Here is a 17,322-nt window from a genome sequence, read left to right on the forward strand (position 1 = left end):
CCAGAGCTGAGTGTGTGGGTGCGCCTGCCTCTCTGCCCCAGAAGAGCGTGGCCTCAGCCCCAGGTCGCCCAGGGCCTCTACGCCCCACCACGTGGTGTCTGTGTGCACGAGGGCCCATCTGCCCATCTGTTTCCCTTCCCTCTGCTGTGGGCTCTGCTTCCCCGTGGTCCAAACAACAAGATCCAGCCCAGAAACAGCATATGTTTCCAGCCTCTGCTAGTCCAAGTCATAAATCGCCTGGTGTGATGTGCTCCTTGTGTCAGCTTGTTTCAAAACTCAGGGTGGAGGTGGCTGAATGAGTGTGAGGAGAATGCAGGGCCTCCTCCAGGCTGAGAAGCTGAGAGCTGGGAGCCGGGGTGAGTCCAGGACTGAGGCTCAGGAAGGGAGACAGGGACTAGGCCTGGAGCTGGCTTGGGGGCTCAGCCTGGGGCGGGAACCAGCAGGTAGTGGCCTGGATTCAAGCTGGGCCTAAGGGCTGAGACTTAAATGGGAGCTGAGGTCAGAGATCAAAGGGTTGGGCTTCTTGTCCAATGGTCAGAGGTCCAGACTTGACTTGGAGTCAGGGGTCAGAGGGCAGGGGCTATTGCTCAGAACTTGATGGGGATGGAGAGCTAAGCTCAGTTTGGGGTGAAGGTCAGGCCTCAGGCTGAGGTAGGGTTAGAGGTTAGAGGTCAGAATCAGTCCAGTGCTGAAGGCCATAGCTAACTGAGAAGGAGGTCCCCAAAGACTCAGAAGTCTGCCTGCTCTATCCTGGAAGTGACGTGTGCCAGGACCGGTGACAGAGGGATGCCTGTGATAAATAAGACGGGGCTTCCAGGGATTGACCATGAGTTTGAAAAGGACTGGGCACAGATCTTACGTCCAAAGCCACTAGAGCAAGGCTGGGGGCCTGGCCTCCAGTCCCAGCTCCCTGTCCTCAGGATGGGAGCCTTGGTTGCTTATCTCTGAAGCGTGGATGGCCACAGCGCCTGCCTCCATGTTGATCACGCTCCATCCATGTTGCTGATTTCTACCCTCAAGACTGTGTGCCCTGGAGTGGGGGTAGATGAGTGAACACAGTGAGGGTGAGTGGTCGAGGCAGGTATGTGAGATGCTTCTGTGGCATGGGGGGCGGGGGGTCTCAGGAGAGGAACTGTGCCAAGGCCTTAGGTCCCCAGTCACCACCCAGGGCTCTGTCACTCCCAGGCTGCCCCAGAGAGGTGACCCTGCAGCCAGTTCAGGCCTCAGCTGCCCCCCCGAGCCGTGTGTGAGCAGCACCGTCCCGGGCGTTTTTTCCAGGCCTCCGTTCTGCCAGCTAGGTTTTCCCACCTCTTCTCCGTTCTGGGCCCAGCATGGCCAGAGATCTGGGGACAAGCCCACACAGCCGCCAGTTGGGGAGCTAGGATGGAGGAGGCAAAAGCAGGAGTGAGAGGCCAGCAGGCAGAGAAGGGTGCCAAGGAGGAAGCCTTATCACAGGCCTCTCTGTTCTCATCTCCCGCAAGGCCTGGTCACGAACCAGCCTCAGCTGTTGACCCGCCGCTGGGGTCCTGACCCCAGAGGTCTCCCCCTCCCCACAGGGGAGCACAGGGAGATTCAACAAGGGGGGAACCAGGCATGTGTGAGGGTGTGGGGGCTGGAGGGAGGTGAGAGAACCCCTGGGGGACAGGAATGGTGGAGAGCCAGCAGAGGACATGTGGACAACAAGAGGGCTGCCCTGCCTGCCCAGGATGCAAGGCCTCCAGGGTTTGGCTATGAAAGTCCCAGTCACCTCCTCCAGCTGAGCTATTAATACCCAGCTAAGACCCACGCACCCTTGCTGGGAGGACGCCGAGTTCCTTGGGGGCTAAAAACGGTCTGCGGTGGGGGTGGGCCCGGTGTCCTCCCTCTCTGCTTGTCAGAGGAGCTGGGGCCAAAGTCCATGCTGGCCTGGAAGGGGGCCAGAGCCAGGGTCGGGGTACAGAGGGTGACTGAACCCTGGGGTGGCCTGAGGATTCCAGGCAGAAGCAGGAAGGCACTCAGCCAGTCCAGTCCCCGTTGCTCAGAGACCTGAGGGTGGCCCGGGGGCCTGCCAGTGGTCCCACCCAGGAGACCCGCCTGGCTTTCTGGCTCCTTGCCCCACCTAGGCCTTCGCCTTCCCCCCAGGCCTCAGCTTGGTCTGCCCCAGGCTGCAGTGGGGCTAGCTGCTGAGGGCTGCCTGCCTGTCTTCTGCCCAGAGGGGCCTAGAAGGGAAAGGGAGCTCCAGGGAGGGGACAGGTTTGGAGCCTCTAGTGGAATCCGGGCCACCTAAAGCAGAGCCATTCACGTTCATTCACTGAGCTTCATGTGTGAAATTTCGATTATTCATAGCATTCTCTCAGGAGGGAGTTACTGGCAGCACCATTTTATAGGTGAAGAAACTGAGGCTCGGTCATCTCCTCAGAGCCTGAGCTGGCTAGACCTGGTTTGTCAGACTCCAGACCCTACCTTGTGTTGCCTCCCGTTATGTCATTGCAAAAGGAGATTTCTTGGTTTGTCCTGGGGATCCATGAAACAGGTGTTTCCATCAAAAGGCCCTGATCACTGTAGTGTCCCAGGCCCACCAGAGTGGCCACACCAAGAATGAGAGGCCTGCATGGGCACCTTTCTCCTGCATTGGTGAACCCCCCTCACGGGGATCGTCAGCCACTTCTTCCCTCATTCCTGGGGCTCAAGGACACATCCTGGGAGCCTGTGCTAGTCTTCTGGGCTCGAGGTCACCCAAGGCCACCTGCTCCATGCTGTGTCCCCTCCCTTCCCATGATAGATGCTCCAGGATCCAGACACCGACCCCAGAAGAGCACAGACTTGGCCAGGAGAGTCCAGACGAGAAAGTGGTTGAGAGGTGTCAGCCCCGGAGGCCCCCTGAGCCGGAAATCCCGACAGCTGCCTGGCTTATGGGTCCTGGGCACTGGGCCCTGACCCAGGGCAGGCAGCAGCCGTGTCAGGTGTCCAAAGGAGTTGGGGGAGGTTATGGCTGGAGCCAAGCCTGTCTGCCTGTGGTTAGTGAGGCTGTTGACACCTCCTGGGCTGCCAAGGCAGAGCGGCACCAAGGGGCTGGGGGAGGGGTCCTCGCTTAGCCTGGAGGGTCTGAGGGGAGAGACAGGCCCTGACTTGAGGGTCTGGGGAAGGAAGCACAGTCCTGTCCTAAGCTGAGAGAGACCTGGCCCTGCCTGAGAAATCTGAGGAGGGGGACAGACCCCTAGCTTTGGGGGCTGGTAGAGGGGGTATATTTCCAAATGGCCAGTGGGGAGTAAGGTGTGGGGGGTTGTCCCAGCCTGACACCAGGACAGCAGGGAAGGCTGCCCGTATCCTGGGTTCAGGAGGAAGCTCTGAATCTGCCGGCCTCCATTCCTGGCTGGGAGGCACGTGCCTCTGCAGGACAAGCAGGAGGCCTCTGGCCTCAGGCTGACCATACAAACAGCCCCAGGGTTTCACTTCCCCGGGAGAAAAGGAGAGGCCTAACCTTGCCTGGATTTTCCTTAACCCCCCGGAGAGGGTCTTTGCCTCTGCGCTGGTGGTGATGGGGGACAGACTAGCGTCAGAGAGCCCGTTCCAGGGGAGCCCTGCCAGGATGGGCCCCCCTGCTCATTTGATCCATGCACCTCAGCTCTCCTGATGCCCATGTGCCCCCCCGCCGGAGCCACCTCCCCAAGAAGTCTTCCTGGATTGATAGAGGTGAGGAGGCACTATACTTCCAACTCCCACGCCAGGCTGGAGTGTCAATGGCTACCCCATCTTCTTGGGGCCCCTGCCAGCCAAGCCTGACCTCATGAGGCTTTCCTTTTCTTTCACTTTCCTTTCAACACACCCTCCCTCCTGGCTCCCTCCTAGACCTCCAGGCCTCTGGTTCTCTGGCTGAACCAGCCCCTTGGCCACACCAGGTCTGGGGTCCTCTCCCATCTCAGCTGTCCCTGCTGCTCAGTCTGGGGCTCAGTCCCCTGCCCTGTGTCTGTCTCTTCTCTCTGGGTTTATCTTTGTTCTCTGGGCTCTGACTCAGACCTGACTCTGTCTCTCTGTTTTAGTCTCCATCTCTGCCTCTCTCTTTATATCTGTCTGGCTCCCTGACCCAGTCTCAAATGCCTCAGTCTTTCTGTCACTGTTGCTCTAGGACCCGGTCCTGGCAGTGTCTCCTCTCCCCACCTGGCCGGGGCATCTGCTCAGACATCTGCTCTGCTGTCTGCTCGCTGGGCCCCACGAAGAGCTCAGACAACACTTGTGGTCTCAACTCTGGCCCAGTTCCAGGGGAACTGCTGTGATTCCCAGAAGGTGGGTGAGGGAGAGACAGGCCAGAGGGCCATGTGCTTGCCTGTCTCTTGAGGGGCTAATGGCCCTGGGCTTTCCTCTGCTCAGGCCACGGCTACCAGTGCCACAGGCTTCACATTTTACCCCACCACTGACGGCTGTGGGACTCCGGGCAGGTTCTGAGCTCGTGTCCCCTTCTCCATAGTGGGGCCAATAGGGCCGACTTCAGCAGGTGTCAGAGGATGGAATGTCAGCGCACTTGGCGGGCACTTGGCACTGGGCCCAGCATGTAGTAGTGCTCCATAGAGTCCCCATGACTGTTACTGTGACTGTAATTCCCCAAGGTCCCCGGAGTCATGATAGGCAGAGTGGGGGATGGGCTGAGCTTCTGCTGTTTGAGGTGTCCCATGTCCACCTGCGTCCCATACCCGTCTCTTCCTCTGTTGGACAAAAGACCTCTCGCTATACCTGGGACCTTCCTGTCCTCAGATTCTGTCTGAATTGCACACTGGTGCTCACCAAATTAATTACTGCTGGCTTGGGGATATATTTTTTTAAGAAGACATTTTTCCAGGGGGAAAAACACGCAGGAGCTATAATTAGTTGGGAAGAGGAAAGAGGTGCGGAGCGTGTGAATCATCAGCCCCAGTGATAGACGGTTAGAGGCTGAGCAGAAGTTTCGGGAGAAGCTGCTGGAGTGTGGGTGAGTTGGGGATGGGGTGCTGCCCCCAGGCAGGCCGGGGTTGTCAAACACCAGGCATGTTCAGGGATGGGGACTTTATCTGTCACCCTGAAGTCTATGCCCTCCCCCACAAGGCTCTGTCACCCATCACCCTCTTAAGGTCCCAGCTTCTCAGCTCCCCTGCACGTCCTGCCTGCCCTGACTGTCCCTAGGGCTTTTGTCCACCTTATCCCAAGGCTAGTGCCAGTCCCTGCTGGCATGTACCTGGGCAGAGAGCCTTGCAGCTTGAATGAGGAGAGAAACTGTGGAGGGTTTGAGATGCAGGGATTGTAGACCATCTAGACCAGCTTCTCATTCATTCACTCACGTGTTCATCGAATACTGAAATGCTGCTGTGTGCCTGGTCCACAGACAGGCAAGCCGAGGACCAGAGAAGTGCCACTCCAAGGCCACACAGCTGTGAGTGGAGCAGCCTCTCTGCCTGTCCTGTCATACCAACTCTGCTGAGCCAGACCCTGGGCAGGGCTCTGGGCCACCAAGGGGACAACGACCAGGCCCCACCCTAACTGAGGCCATATTCTGATGGGGGAGGCAATCAGGCACCTATAGGGCAGAACGCCCAGTGCTGTGAAGTGGGAAGCACAGCGCTGTGGGAGCTCGGAAGTGGATCTTGATCCAGCCTGGTGGTCAGACAGGGCCTCACAGGGGATGAGGTGAACAGTGTTCTGAGGCTGGAAACAGCATGATGACCCATCATGCTGGAGGGATGTTAAGTGATTCTGTGGCAGGGCTCAGGCAGCAGCAGGAGTGGGGGATTGCTGGGGACTGTGGCTTCTGGGCCAAGTGATCACAGTGTCCATTTCCCCAGTGTTTCTTCTGAGCAGCTGTCTGGGGCGCTCTGAGGCCCTCATCCTTGGGGACTCTCCGTTGGTTCTTTTTGACGTCTGGGGCCCACTGACCCAAGGTAACCCCTGTCTGGGCAGTCAGTGGCTAAGGGGACTGGACCCCAGGTTTCTCCCTCTCTCCCTCTCCTCTGGCTGAGGGCTGGCTACCCAATGGTCTAGGGGTCTCTGCCCAGGCCTCAGGGGCTATGCGGGAGCAGCGTGGCCTGTGCCTGAGAGCTGAGGAGAGGACACTTCCTCCCCTGGGAGAGCATGGCATCATTCAGCACACAGAGTGCTCCCTTCTAACCCCAGACCAAATTAGCCTTCCAAATTACAGGCTGCATGTCCTCCAAATTGGGGATTGGGTGGGAGAACAGAGGCCCAGCTCTCCTTCCTGCTTCCTGCTCACAGAGGGCTCTCGGCCCATCCCTAAATAACAGGACCATGTTAGGAAGGAATTCTGGGCACACACCCCCTCCCGCCCCAGGGTGCAGGGATCCCCAGGTCCCAGACCTGCATTCAGGCTCAGGGCAAGGCTTTGCCCTCCTGGGGTTTGACAGTGAGCTTGGAACCGGAACATTCAGTCAAGGCCAGCTTAGGGTTCTGAGGGCATTTTGAGGATCATTCATTTATTCATCAAACACCTACTGGGCACATTCTCTGTGCCAGGCATTGTGCTGGGCCTTGAGACACTGAGTGGCAATGGAGGTGACAGACATGTGACCAGGAAGGTACATGTCAGAATGAGCAGGCCTGTGGCAGGGGGTGTACAAGTGGGGTGTACAAGTGGCCCTGGGAACCCTTGATGAGGTCAGGGAGACCTTCCTGGAGGAAGGGGTATATAAGATGAGTCCCAAAGGATGCATGTGTCCTTAACCAGGAGAAGAGAGTTCATGGAGGAAAGAATATCCAGTGCAAAGGCCAGGAGCAGAGAGTGAGGGAGGGGTATTAAGAAGTGGGTGGAGGCACTGGTTGGTTCAGATCCAGGGGCCTTGTCAGCTATGCTGGGGGATTGGATTTCATCAGAAGTACAAGGGAAGAGGAGGCCTGTGATTCCAGGAGTGGAGGAGGATGGGTGTGTGTGTGTGTGTGTGCAGAAGCACAGTTGGACCATGGCCCCACCCCGAGGGCTCCTGGTAGGTATGAAGGGATGTGGGGGCAGAGGAGGGGGTCCTGGACCTCCCACATTGGCCTCCCTCCCACCCCCACCCCTTCCAGACAGCTTCGGGCCTTTGAAGAAACAATCCAGTTTACCACAAGGAAAACACGAGAGCCTGATGGTATTTCTTTGTGTCCTGAAATTAAGGTGCCTTCCTGTGTTTTCGCTAATTGGTTTGGAACTCTTCATGTTTTTGTTTTAGAAGAAAATTATTATGGATGTTGAGAATAAATGCGATCATTGTGTGGTGCTGGAGCAGAGAATGAAAGGAAAACACCTCCTGAGCTCACCCACTCTTGTGTCACAGAAGAGGCAAGTGAGGTGGGGAGGAGAGACTTTGAGGCCACACAGCCACAGTGATGGTCCCCCAGGAGCAGGAAGGGGTGGCTTTTGGGGCACGGTGGAGAGAGGATGCTTGGTGGGGGGTTCTTACAGCAGGGTGGAGAGAGGACCTGCGAGTTCCTCCAGCTTCTGGTCTTGCTTGCACACCTCCTGGGATGGAGAAATCACTGCTTCCTGTCTGCGTCTGGTGAACTGGCCCAGCTGTAGCTGGTGAGCAGTTTTCCCTGAGTAGGCAGTGCTTCTCCCCTCCGGTCTCACCCAAGGTTCTCTGCATCCCAATCTCTACCCCACCAGGACCTCTGGTCTTCGCTTCAGCTGCCTGAGGTGAGGCTGGGGCCAGGGTGGTCTCTGTAGGTGGGACCCTGGGCTGCAGGCTGCACGGCACTGGATCTGATCTGGCCCCGGTAGATGGTGCCTGCACTTCTGAGCCTGATGGCTGGGAGGGCTTCCGGGCTGGAGCTTCCCCGGCTGGCAGCCAGCGTGGGAGCGTGAGGAAAGGCACGAAGTCTGCTTCCTGGATGCACGGCCTGTTGTCCAGCACATCCTGCAGGGCCCGGCCCTGCTCGGCTGAGGACACAAGCTAGTGGGTAGAGTCAGGCCTGACAGACAGTTCCATGGGCAGCACTGGGCAGACAGGTGGGGCACCAGGTCAGTGCACACCCTCACTCAGCAGGCTTCTGTTTAGCCCCTGCTATATGTCTGGCCCTGTGACAGCCGCTGGGCCCTCAGAAATGAATTAGACACAGACCCGCCCCTGCCCCCGAGAGCCTGTGGTCTGGACAGGCACAGAGGAGACAACAGAGCGCAATAAAAAACCTGTATCCCCGGCCATACCAGCAAAATCAGCTCCAGACTTTGGGGAGTGAAATCCTACATAACCCACTTCTACCCAGAAGCTAGAAAGGGACCTCTAGAATTCACCTCTGGCCTCCTGTTCCTTCTGCTTGACCTGCCATGCTCCCTTTTGCTGGCCCCCAGAGCGCCTGTGTACTCTGGTCCAACCTCTCCCTGGAGCTCAACTCCCTCCTCCACTCAGCTGCAGTGAACACTCAGAGTTTAATGGTCTCTCTGGCCATCTGGCCTTTGTCCAGGTTGTTCTCTCTGCCTGGAAAATGTCCCCTTCCTTTACACTTGCTAATGCCTACTCAGTCTTCAGAGTCAGCGTCCAGCCCTCTCCATGGGTAGCTTTCCTGGCTTCTAGATCATGACAGCCCCCTGGTACCTGTCCCTGTAGAGCCCCCTACACTGCTCCTCAGAGCATTCATGGAACTTGTGATCAGGTCTTTTAACTGTGTGCTTATTCCACTGGGGACGCAGGACCCAGAGCAGGCCAGGTTTCTCTTGGCCACTGCTGGCCTGTCGTCTCACCCCAGAGGAGCCCAGAGGATGTGCTTAGTCAATATATGTTGAATGATGAGTAACATGTAAAACCCACATGTTTTTCTATTAATAGAAAGTTAAGTTCAGGCACAAACATCACAAAAATCTAGTAAGATTTAAATGCATGTTCATACCCACACGCTGAGAATGTTGCAAAGAGGTTACACTGCCCCCTAAAATGTAATTACCCCCGTGCCTGACCCCAAAGTCACTGGCAGTGGCTGGTTCAGGGCAGCCCTGAAGTTAACAGCAATAGCAGTGACACTGGCCGTGTGTTGGGAGCCACCTCAGCACTAAATAAGCACAGATTTTTTTTTCAATGAAACATTATATTTGGATGCAAAAACCTAGAGTATCAAAGATTCATGTGGAGCCAAGATTCATTCATCAACAGACATTTCTTCAGAGCCAAGGGTTGGCTGAGCACTGAGGATCTGGTTGTGGACAGACGGCCTGCCTTTGCCGTATCGGCGTCAGGCTGAAGCCAGGAGGAAAAGCGGAATCAATGGACCTGACCTTTGGCCCTGGACCAAAGGGAAGGAAAGACATTTCCTCCTGCGGGATATACAATCTCTGAGCACATCTCTGTCAGCAAAGAGGCACAGCCTGACCCTGTCCTGCGGGGCCCTGGAGATTCCATTTTTTCTGGTGGGGGCCTGGGCCGGTCACACCCGCTCCCTGGGACAGTGTTGAAGCAGCTGTTAGAACTGGGATGCGCCAAAGAACCCTGCAGAGACAGGCTCACCACCTTCCCTGCTCATGCTACCTCTTCCACGGGATGCCACTCCACAGCCTGTGCATGGGATCCAGCCCGCAGCCAGTGTCTGCCAGCGGTCACATTAGGGTCACGTACAGGTCAAAGCAGCCCCTCTCTGCTGCCAGGTCATGGTTGGGGTGTCCCGCTGTGTATGTGCATGTCAGGTATGGGGCACGCAGGGGCTGGGGGTCTCTGGGAGAAAACGGTGAGCACCTTGTGAGAAGAGGGCCTTGCCTTCCCCTCAAAATCCCCAAGACCTGGCCTTTCTCCTGCTTTAGACCAGAGTGCCCAAGGGCCTTAACCAGACAGACAACCGGCAGTGAGACAGCCAGCCTCCCTGGGACCAGAGCCCCCATTCCACCTGGCAAGACTCTTGGGTCAGCGGCCTGGGATCTTCGGCCACCATGGTGCTGATGTGCTGAGGCCCAAGTCCTCACCCGGCTGTGCCCTGCCCAATATAGAGGGCTCTGAAGGACACAGACAGCTCTTCCTGTGTCAGGGCAGTGGGGCCATTTATCACGGAGATAAGCATTAGCCAGAGGGCAGAGTTGGCGGAAGGAGCTGTCTGGAGGAGATAATCTAGGGTCACTCAGAGGGCATGGAAGAGCCATGTCCCCACTCCACCCCCTGCCACCCAGACCCCACCCCTAGGCTTGCTGGCCAAGACATCTGGCTGTCTCACCTCATGGAAAAACCTGATGCCCTCCGGGGACAAGGAGCTGGGCTATGGTTGGGAGTGGGGTGTGTTTCCTCTTCATGTTCTGTGCCACGGCAGGGCCCCTGTGATTCTGCCTCGCCTCTTCACAGATGGGGAAACAGGCCTGAGAGAGTGGGCTTTGGACTGCTCTTGTCTGAGGGAGCGAACATGGGGTCCTGACCCTGCCCTCGGCCTCCTGCACAGGGTAGGAGGGGAAATCCACGTGGTGCTGTGTCACTGGGCACGTCCTATGTCCCAGGTGTTGCCTGCATGGCCTGTGTCCTGTCCCCTCTACCCTGGGGACCAGGCATTGCTTTGTCCTCCTTTTCCAGAGGGAGACAATGCCCAGAGAGGTGAGGGTACCAGCCCATGGCCGAACCGCTGGGAAGTGGCCCAAGTAGGATTTGAACGTGGGGTTCAGAGCTGCATCCAGAGCACTGTCTGCCCAGAGGGGCTTTGGGTGTCTGGCAGAGGCCAGAACAAACCCACTAGATGGAGGACAGCTCTGGGATCCCTCTGCCCAGCTAAAAGCTGATACCCCAGACTGTCAGAACCCCCCAGGCTGCTCTGCTCACCCCACTTCCCTACCTTGGCACTCAGTGGGGCTCAATAAATATTTCTTAACAAATTAATAAGTCAAAAATGAGCAAACACAGTATAAATCATGACATTTCCCCTCTACGAGTCCCTGGAGCTGGTCAGTCCCTCTCTGGGGGCTGTACACACTGGTTTTGGTATCTCCCTGCCAGGGACACATCTGCCCACCACCTACTGGCTCCTCACGGTGGTCCCATCAGAAAAGACGGTGCCACCTTTGGGAGCAGAGAGAAGAACCCAGACCTTGGACTGTAGAGGATGGGAGTAGGGGGAGGAAGGAGCGAGGAGACCCCTCTCCTGGGCTGGGAGCCGCACTTGTCATTACCCCATGGTGGACACTTTTGCAGCCCTGCAGCCCTCACCATCGGGGTCACTAAGTGTTGGTGTGTTCAGGGTGCTGCAGGGACCAGGGCTGGTCTGGGGGATGAACCCTGGATCTCCTTTCTCTGCCCCAATGTCCAGGGCACTAGATTTGACCCAGAACCAGCCAGAGGCTTTTCTGGAAAGTCTTTGCTATGTGAAGGGAAGGAGGGGGCACCCTGGGAGTCTTGGAATTCATCTGGCAGGCCTGGGGGCCTGGGTGGCTTTTGAGAGCCTTTCTGCCCATGACCACCTTCGTGGGTTCTGGGTACTATTTAGCCTGCGACATGCTGGGCAGGGAGAGGGGTCTGGATTGTGCAGGGAAGGGTCCCAGGGCCTGGGGAAGGAGCCAGTGAGCATGAACAGTTGTGCAGAAAGGAGCCCAGCCCCCGGGGCCTGTGTTGGGGGGTGGGGAGCAGGAGGACAGACAGGCACAGCTGTGTCAGACCCACCACTACAACCCCCTGGGAGCCCCCCCACAGCTGAAGGGACCCTTCCTTGGATTTGGTTGGGGGCATTGGAACCTCAGGTGTGGAAGGGTTTTTTTTTTTTTTGCGGTACGTTGGCCTCTCACTGTTGTGGCCTCTCTCGTTGCGGAGCACAGGCTCCGGACGCGCAGGCTCAGCGGCCATGGCTCATGGGCCCAGCCACTCCGTGGCATGTGGGATCCTCCCGGACCGGGGCACAAACCTGTGTCCCCTGCATCGGCAGGCGGACTCCCAACCACTGCGCCACCAGGGAAGCCCTGGAAGGGTTTTTAATCCTCGGACACTGGGTCATCTCATGTCAACCCAGGGGAAGTTACAGACAGACCTCCAATCCTCAGGAGATAAGCTGAACTGACTTGTGAACGGGCTGCCTCTGAACCAGTGCAGAGCAGCCCTGGGCAGCCTCCCCCAGAAAAGTCCCCACTCTGGTGGTTGGGAGGGGCATTGCCAGCAGCAGGACCCCACACTGAGCTGGTCCAGCCCCTCGGGGGACAGAACAGGCACACAACAATAATAGCAACCATAAAAGAAACCCAAGGAGCACAGCTCTTGCTGTGCCCCAGACAAGGCTGAGCTTGGCTTCCTGGCCACTCTCCCATTGCATTTAATTCTCATGACCCTATGAGGTGTACACAAGTATTCCCCGTTTGACAGAGTAGGAGCCAAGGCCCAGAGTCATGGAGCGTCAATAATCCTAATGGCACACGTGCACAATGCTCACAAAGGGACCTCAACACACTCCCAGGGTATGTCCTGCTGCTCATAAGCATCCTTCTAGCAAGGGCATCGGTGACAGCAGAATCCTTAATGGGGGTGTCACTGGGTGAAATGCCCACCGATCAAGTCCGTGTACAGGACCCCAGTGAGGTGGACATGGAAGCTGGTGTGGAAGGTGGACCAAGCCTATGGTTGAGGGAAGGTCATTGCTGCTGGTACATATCGATCCCGTTTGTGTAACACACGTGTTACAGATATAAAACCTGGGGCGGCGCTGGGGCAGATGGGGCACCCTAGTACACACATGCTGGAGGACACCCACACAGAGCCCAAGGACCACACCTCCCGTACCTCAGCATCCAGCACCCGCACAGAGCTGATCACGGGGGACCTGCCAGGGCACTCTCGTTCTCCCTCTTTCTCTCTCCACCTGGGCCTCTCTGCCCACCTGGCTGGGGATAAAGCACTGGAGGTGGGCTGGGCCCAGATCCCGGGTGCAGAGTCCTGGCTGGGCCTCCAGGCCTGGTCCAGACAATGGAGGCTTGGAGTCTTGGCTTTGCACCTCCTCAGCATCCCTACTCCTCCCTCTCTTCCTCTCTGCTTCTCTCTTACTTGCTCCTGTCTCCCTCTCAGTGTTCTGAAGAGTCCTCCTCAGTGGCAGCAGATACACGGGTGACACGTCCTGCTGCCTCAGTCACACACAGTGCCTCTCCTCCTGCCCCAGAGACTCACGCTGTTTCTGGGCATCAGGCTGGGATCAGGCTGACCTGTGGTGGCTACAGCCTCACTCGAACTGTGCTCCCAGCCTGGCTCGGGCTGCACTTGAGCTGGACGGAATAAAGAAGCTGCTGGCCTCCATGTCCCTGCCCACCCCTCCCCTGCAGAATCCCTGGGCCCAGTAGAGTCATGGGAGGATGGAGGCTCCTGGGACCAGTGGCAGCGCCCAGGGCGGGTGTGGTGCCAGAGGACAGAGAGGGTGTGAGGATGGAGGGCTGAAATGGAGGATGGGGTAAAGTGGGGGCAGGGATGCACCCTTACAGGCAGGCCTCCCAGGGGTAGGTCTGTTCTCTCTCATCGCTGCCTCTAGCCCAGTGTCTGCCTGGCTGTTCCCTGTGGCCCTAGGACACTGAGGGGCAGGAAGCTAGGCAGCTTCTGGTGCAGACTTTCCGTGGTCTTGGGCCAGTCAGGGTACCAAGCCAGGCTCAGTTTCCCCATCTGTTATATGGGGCAAGGTGAAGGGAAGGTACAGGCCTAGGCATGCCCACCAGGTACCAGGAAGACAACTACCAACGACTGTAGGGTATCCACACAGGTCCTTCTTGTCTATGCCTCCTGCCCCCATAGTCACCCTTTCGCTTAAGTACCATTGCTCTCACTGGCTTCCATGTGGACACCTGCCCAAGGCCACGCAGACGGAGAATGCTGGTGTCAGGATTTGAACTGGTTGCCTCTCTTAGGCAACCTGCTGTCTGAGCGGAGCAAGAGGATGCCAGACACTGACCCAGGATCAGGGCTGCCTGATCCCTGCACTGGCCAGAGGAGGTACCACAAATCCCACCTGCACGTCCCCCCAGCCCACCCTGCTCAGAGCTGTTCTGTGCATCTTAGCTTGACGAGGTGTGGGGAATTCATCAACCGCCGACAGAGCCTGCTGAGAGCTGGCTATGAGTCCAGCCACCTCCCTGTCCCAGCAGCAGCCCCCAAAGCCTGAGGCTTAATCCCCCAGGCATGTCCTGCCCTTCATCTTTCCCAGGCTGTGTTGCCCTTCTGCCCCTCTTCTCTAGTTGAAGCTGGTCACCTCACCCAAGTCTTCCTCCTGGAAGCTCTCCCCGACTCCCCATCCTTCAGTACGTCTAGATTCCGTTCCCATGCCCAGAATTCCACCTCCTAACGTACAGGAGCCTCTCAGGTGCCTGGTGCCAGGTCTGGTGAGGCTCCAGATGCTGGCCAGCCAAGGGACCGAGGAGGACACCCCTCAGTGAGAGGAGCAGAAGGGCGGGAGTCAGGAGACCACTGTGGGCCTTCTCTGAGCCTTAATGCAGGACACTTGCCCAGCAGGGTTTGCGGAAGAGAAGGCCTAGGAGGACCGACAACTTCTCTCCAACCTGCACATCGGAGCTGGCCGGGCTCCCAGGGAAGTCTCAGAGCATGAATGGACTCCTTGCCCCACCCCGCAGCAAGCAGAGAAACAGCCAACACCGGGGACCTCCTCCTGGGCGGCCTCCATGCTTAACCCTGCAGTTTCCACCTACAGAACAAGCACCAACTCCAGCCTGGAGACCCCAAGCCAAGGGCCAACCTTGCCCTCTGTTTGCCCTGCACTGCCCACCTAAAGCTCTGAGGTACTGGTCTGACATTCCCCATTTTCCCAATGAGGAATCTGGGGCTTTGCAGGGTTAGTAACATGCCCAAGGTCACACAGCTGTAGGTGGCAGAGCTGGGGCTCAACCCCGGGCTGTCCTGCACCTGCAGGCATAACGCCACTATGATGACCTGCTCAGCCCACACACGGAGGGCATCTGCGGCCCTCAGCCAGAGGCAGCCTGTTTTGCACAGGGTTTTCTTTTTCTTTTTAAATTTTTTTATTAAAACAAAATTTTTATTGAAGTATAGTTGATTTACAATGTTGTGTTAGTTTCAGATGTACAGCAAAGTGATTCAGTTATACATATATGTATTCTTTTTTTAATTTATTTTTTATTTTTGGCTGTGTTGGGTCTTCGTTGCTGCGCGCAGGCTTTCTCTAGTTGCGGCAAGCAGGCTTCTCATTGTGGTGGCTTCTCTTGTTGCGGAACACGGGCTCTAGGCTCATGGGCTTCAGTAGTTGTAGCACGCAGGCTCAATAGTTGTGGCTCGCGGGCTCTAGAGCACAGGCTCAGTAGTTGTGGCGCACGGGCTTAGCTGCTCCGCGGCATGTGGGATCTTCCTGGACCAGGGCTTGAACCCATGTCCCCTGCATTGGCAGGCAGATTCTTAACCACTGAGCCACCAGGGAAGCCTTACATATATATATTCTTTGTCATATTCTTTTCCATCATGGTTAATTACAGGATATTGAATATAGTTCCCTGTGCTATACAGTAAGACCTTATTGTTTATCTATTTTATATGTAGTAGTTTGTATCTGCTAATCCCGAACTCCTAATTTATCCCTCTCCCACCCCCTTTCCCTTTTGGTAACCATAAATTTGTTTTCTTTGTCTGTGAATCTGTTTCTCTTCTGTAAATAAATTCATTTGTGCCATATTTTAGATTGTGCATATGTGTGATATATGATATTTGTCTTTCTCTGACTTATTCACTTAGTATGATAATCTCTAGGTCCATCCATGTTGCTGCAGATGGCATTATTTCATTCTTTTTTATAACTGAGTACTATTCCATTGTATATATTGCATGGGGTTTTCTGTGCTGCAACTCAGGATGTCTGAGCCCACAGGACACCGAGCCCATCTGCGTGGATGTGTGTAGCCCTCCAGAGTGGGCTCTGAGCCCAGGCAGGTGAGCTGGGCTCTGTAGGAGGCTCCCTGCCCCCAGCACCACTCTCCCAGGTGTAGCAGGATCAGGTGGCCACACCTGAATTCACTCCCCATCTCTCTGGGCAGGTGGAGGAGGTGGTCTCTGCGGTGGAGGAGGCGCTTCAGCGGCACGTGATGCGCCGAGAGGTGTGCCCAGACTGGCGTGGAGCAGGGTAGGTGCTGGATGAGTGGATTCTGCTCCTCCGCTTTGGAGTTCCGGGAACATCCAGAGGCTACAGCAGAGGCTGCGGGGCAAAGCCAGTGCCAAGGCTGCAGGGCTGGAAGAGGCCAGAGCAGGTACCCCCGCACCGGCTGCAGCACCAACAGGAGGGGCAGGTGTGTGAGTGCCTCAGGGACCCCCACCTGGCCTACGCCCTGCTCCTGGGCCTCTGAGGGCTCCCTCCCCACTGCCTGCAGGATCACAGCTCAGCTTCCCGGCTCAGCGCCTTTTCCTCCTGGTAAGTCTGTTTCGTGTCTCAAAAGACAGGGAGAAAAATCCCTTCCCGTGAGGCTGATATAAGGTGATGTGTGCCTAGAACAGAGCCGGCACACGGGAGGGCAAATCCCTGTAGTTTCCTCTTCCCTCACTCCGTTGGCCTGTGAGCTCCTGGGAGGCGGGTAAACATCCCAATGTGGCCCCTGGTGCGGACGGATTAATTACCGAATCACTGCATCGTACTCATTGCCTAGCAGCTTGTGTTTGTGTCTCTTGGACTCACACAGAACACACAGGCCAGAAGTTCCACTTGCCTCCTGTTGGAAAAACAAAGGTTTGCAGGCAACAAGGCCTGGAGGTGGGGGAGGGACAAATGGCCCCCTGAGGGCCTGTGGAGCCCTGACCTTCCCAGGGCCTAGACAGGTGTGTCCATGCGTCCCAGGCTAATGCTGTACTGAGGCTGGGGAATATGAGGGGGACCCCATTAAATGGGTCCCTATGTGCTGTCCAGTGCCTGCTAGGCTGTCCTGGAGAAGGACCTCAGCCTCATGCCTTCCCAGAGACTCTTAGAATTTAGCAGGGAGTGGTAAACCAGCACTGGGGAGAGAGCCTATCCCTGCCCCAGCCCTAATCAAGATCCACGGGGAGGGCAGAGGCCTCTAATTGTTTCAGGAGAGGGAAATGTCACATCCTGGGACCCACAAGAGTTCTTAGGACAGACCACTGCCAAGTGAGGGTCCTTGGCTTCTCGCTGGAAAGAATTCAAGAATGAACCAGAGAAAAGCAAAGGCGGGTTTATTTAGCAGGATACACACGCCATAGGTAGAATGTGGGCCCTCTGGGAAAGTGAGAGCAGCCCCCGGGCATGGGGTTGTAGGTTTTTATGGGCTAAGTAATTTCATACGCTAACGAGTGGGACGAATATTCTTGCTATTTCAGAGAAGGGGGGGATTTTCCAGGAATTGGGCCACTGTTCACTTTTTGACCTTTTCCAGTCGTCGCAGAACTATCACAGCGTAAGGGGGAGTGATCTTGAGTATTACGATGACGTTAAAATGAGCTAGAG

The 17,322-nt window shown here is 56.7% G+C and overlaps 1 long non-coding RNA gene across 5 annotated transcripts in view; it reads left to right on the plus strand.

The window, feature by feature from the left end:
* LOC113627952 (uncharacterized) overlaps positions 1-16,282 on the plus strand; it is a 33,465-nt gene extending 17,183 nt beyond the window's left edge. The window contains exons 5-6 of one of the 5 annotated variants that reach the window (XR_003435816.1): positions 5-3,672; positions 4,106-7,196. This is a non-coding gene — a long non-coding RNA (uncharacterized LOC113627952). Of the gene's footprint in view, positions 1-4; positions 11,722-14,360; positions 14,821-15,907 lie in introns of those variants that run through there. The other 4 variants (XR_003435818.1, XR_003435817.1, XR_003435820.1 and 1 more) reach the window with 4 other exon arrangements.
* The last annotated feature ends 1,040 nt before the right edge of the window (positions 16,283-17,322 follow it).

Source organism: Aethalodelphis obliquidens, unplaced genomic scaffold, assembly GCF_003676395.1.
Source record: "Aethalodelphis obliquidens isolate GAN/ISIS:26980383/991018 unplaced genomic scaffold, ASM367639v1 scaffold22, whole genome shotgun sequence".
Classification (NCBI taxonomy): domain Eukaryota; kingdom Metazoa; phylum Chordata; class Mammalia; order Artiodactyla; family Delphinidae; genus Aethalodelphis; species Aethalodelphis obliquidens.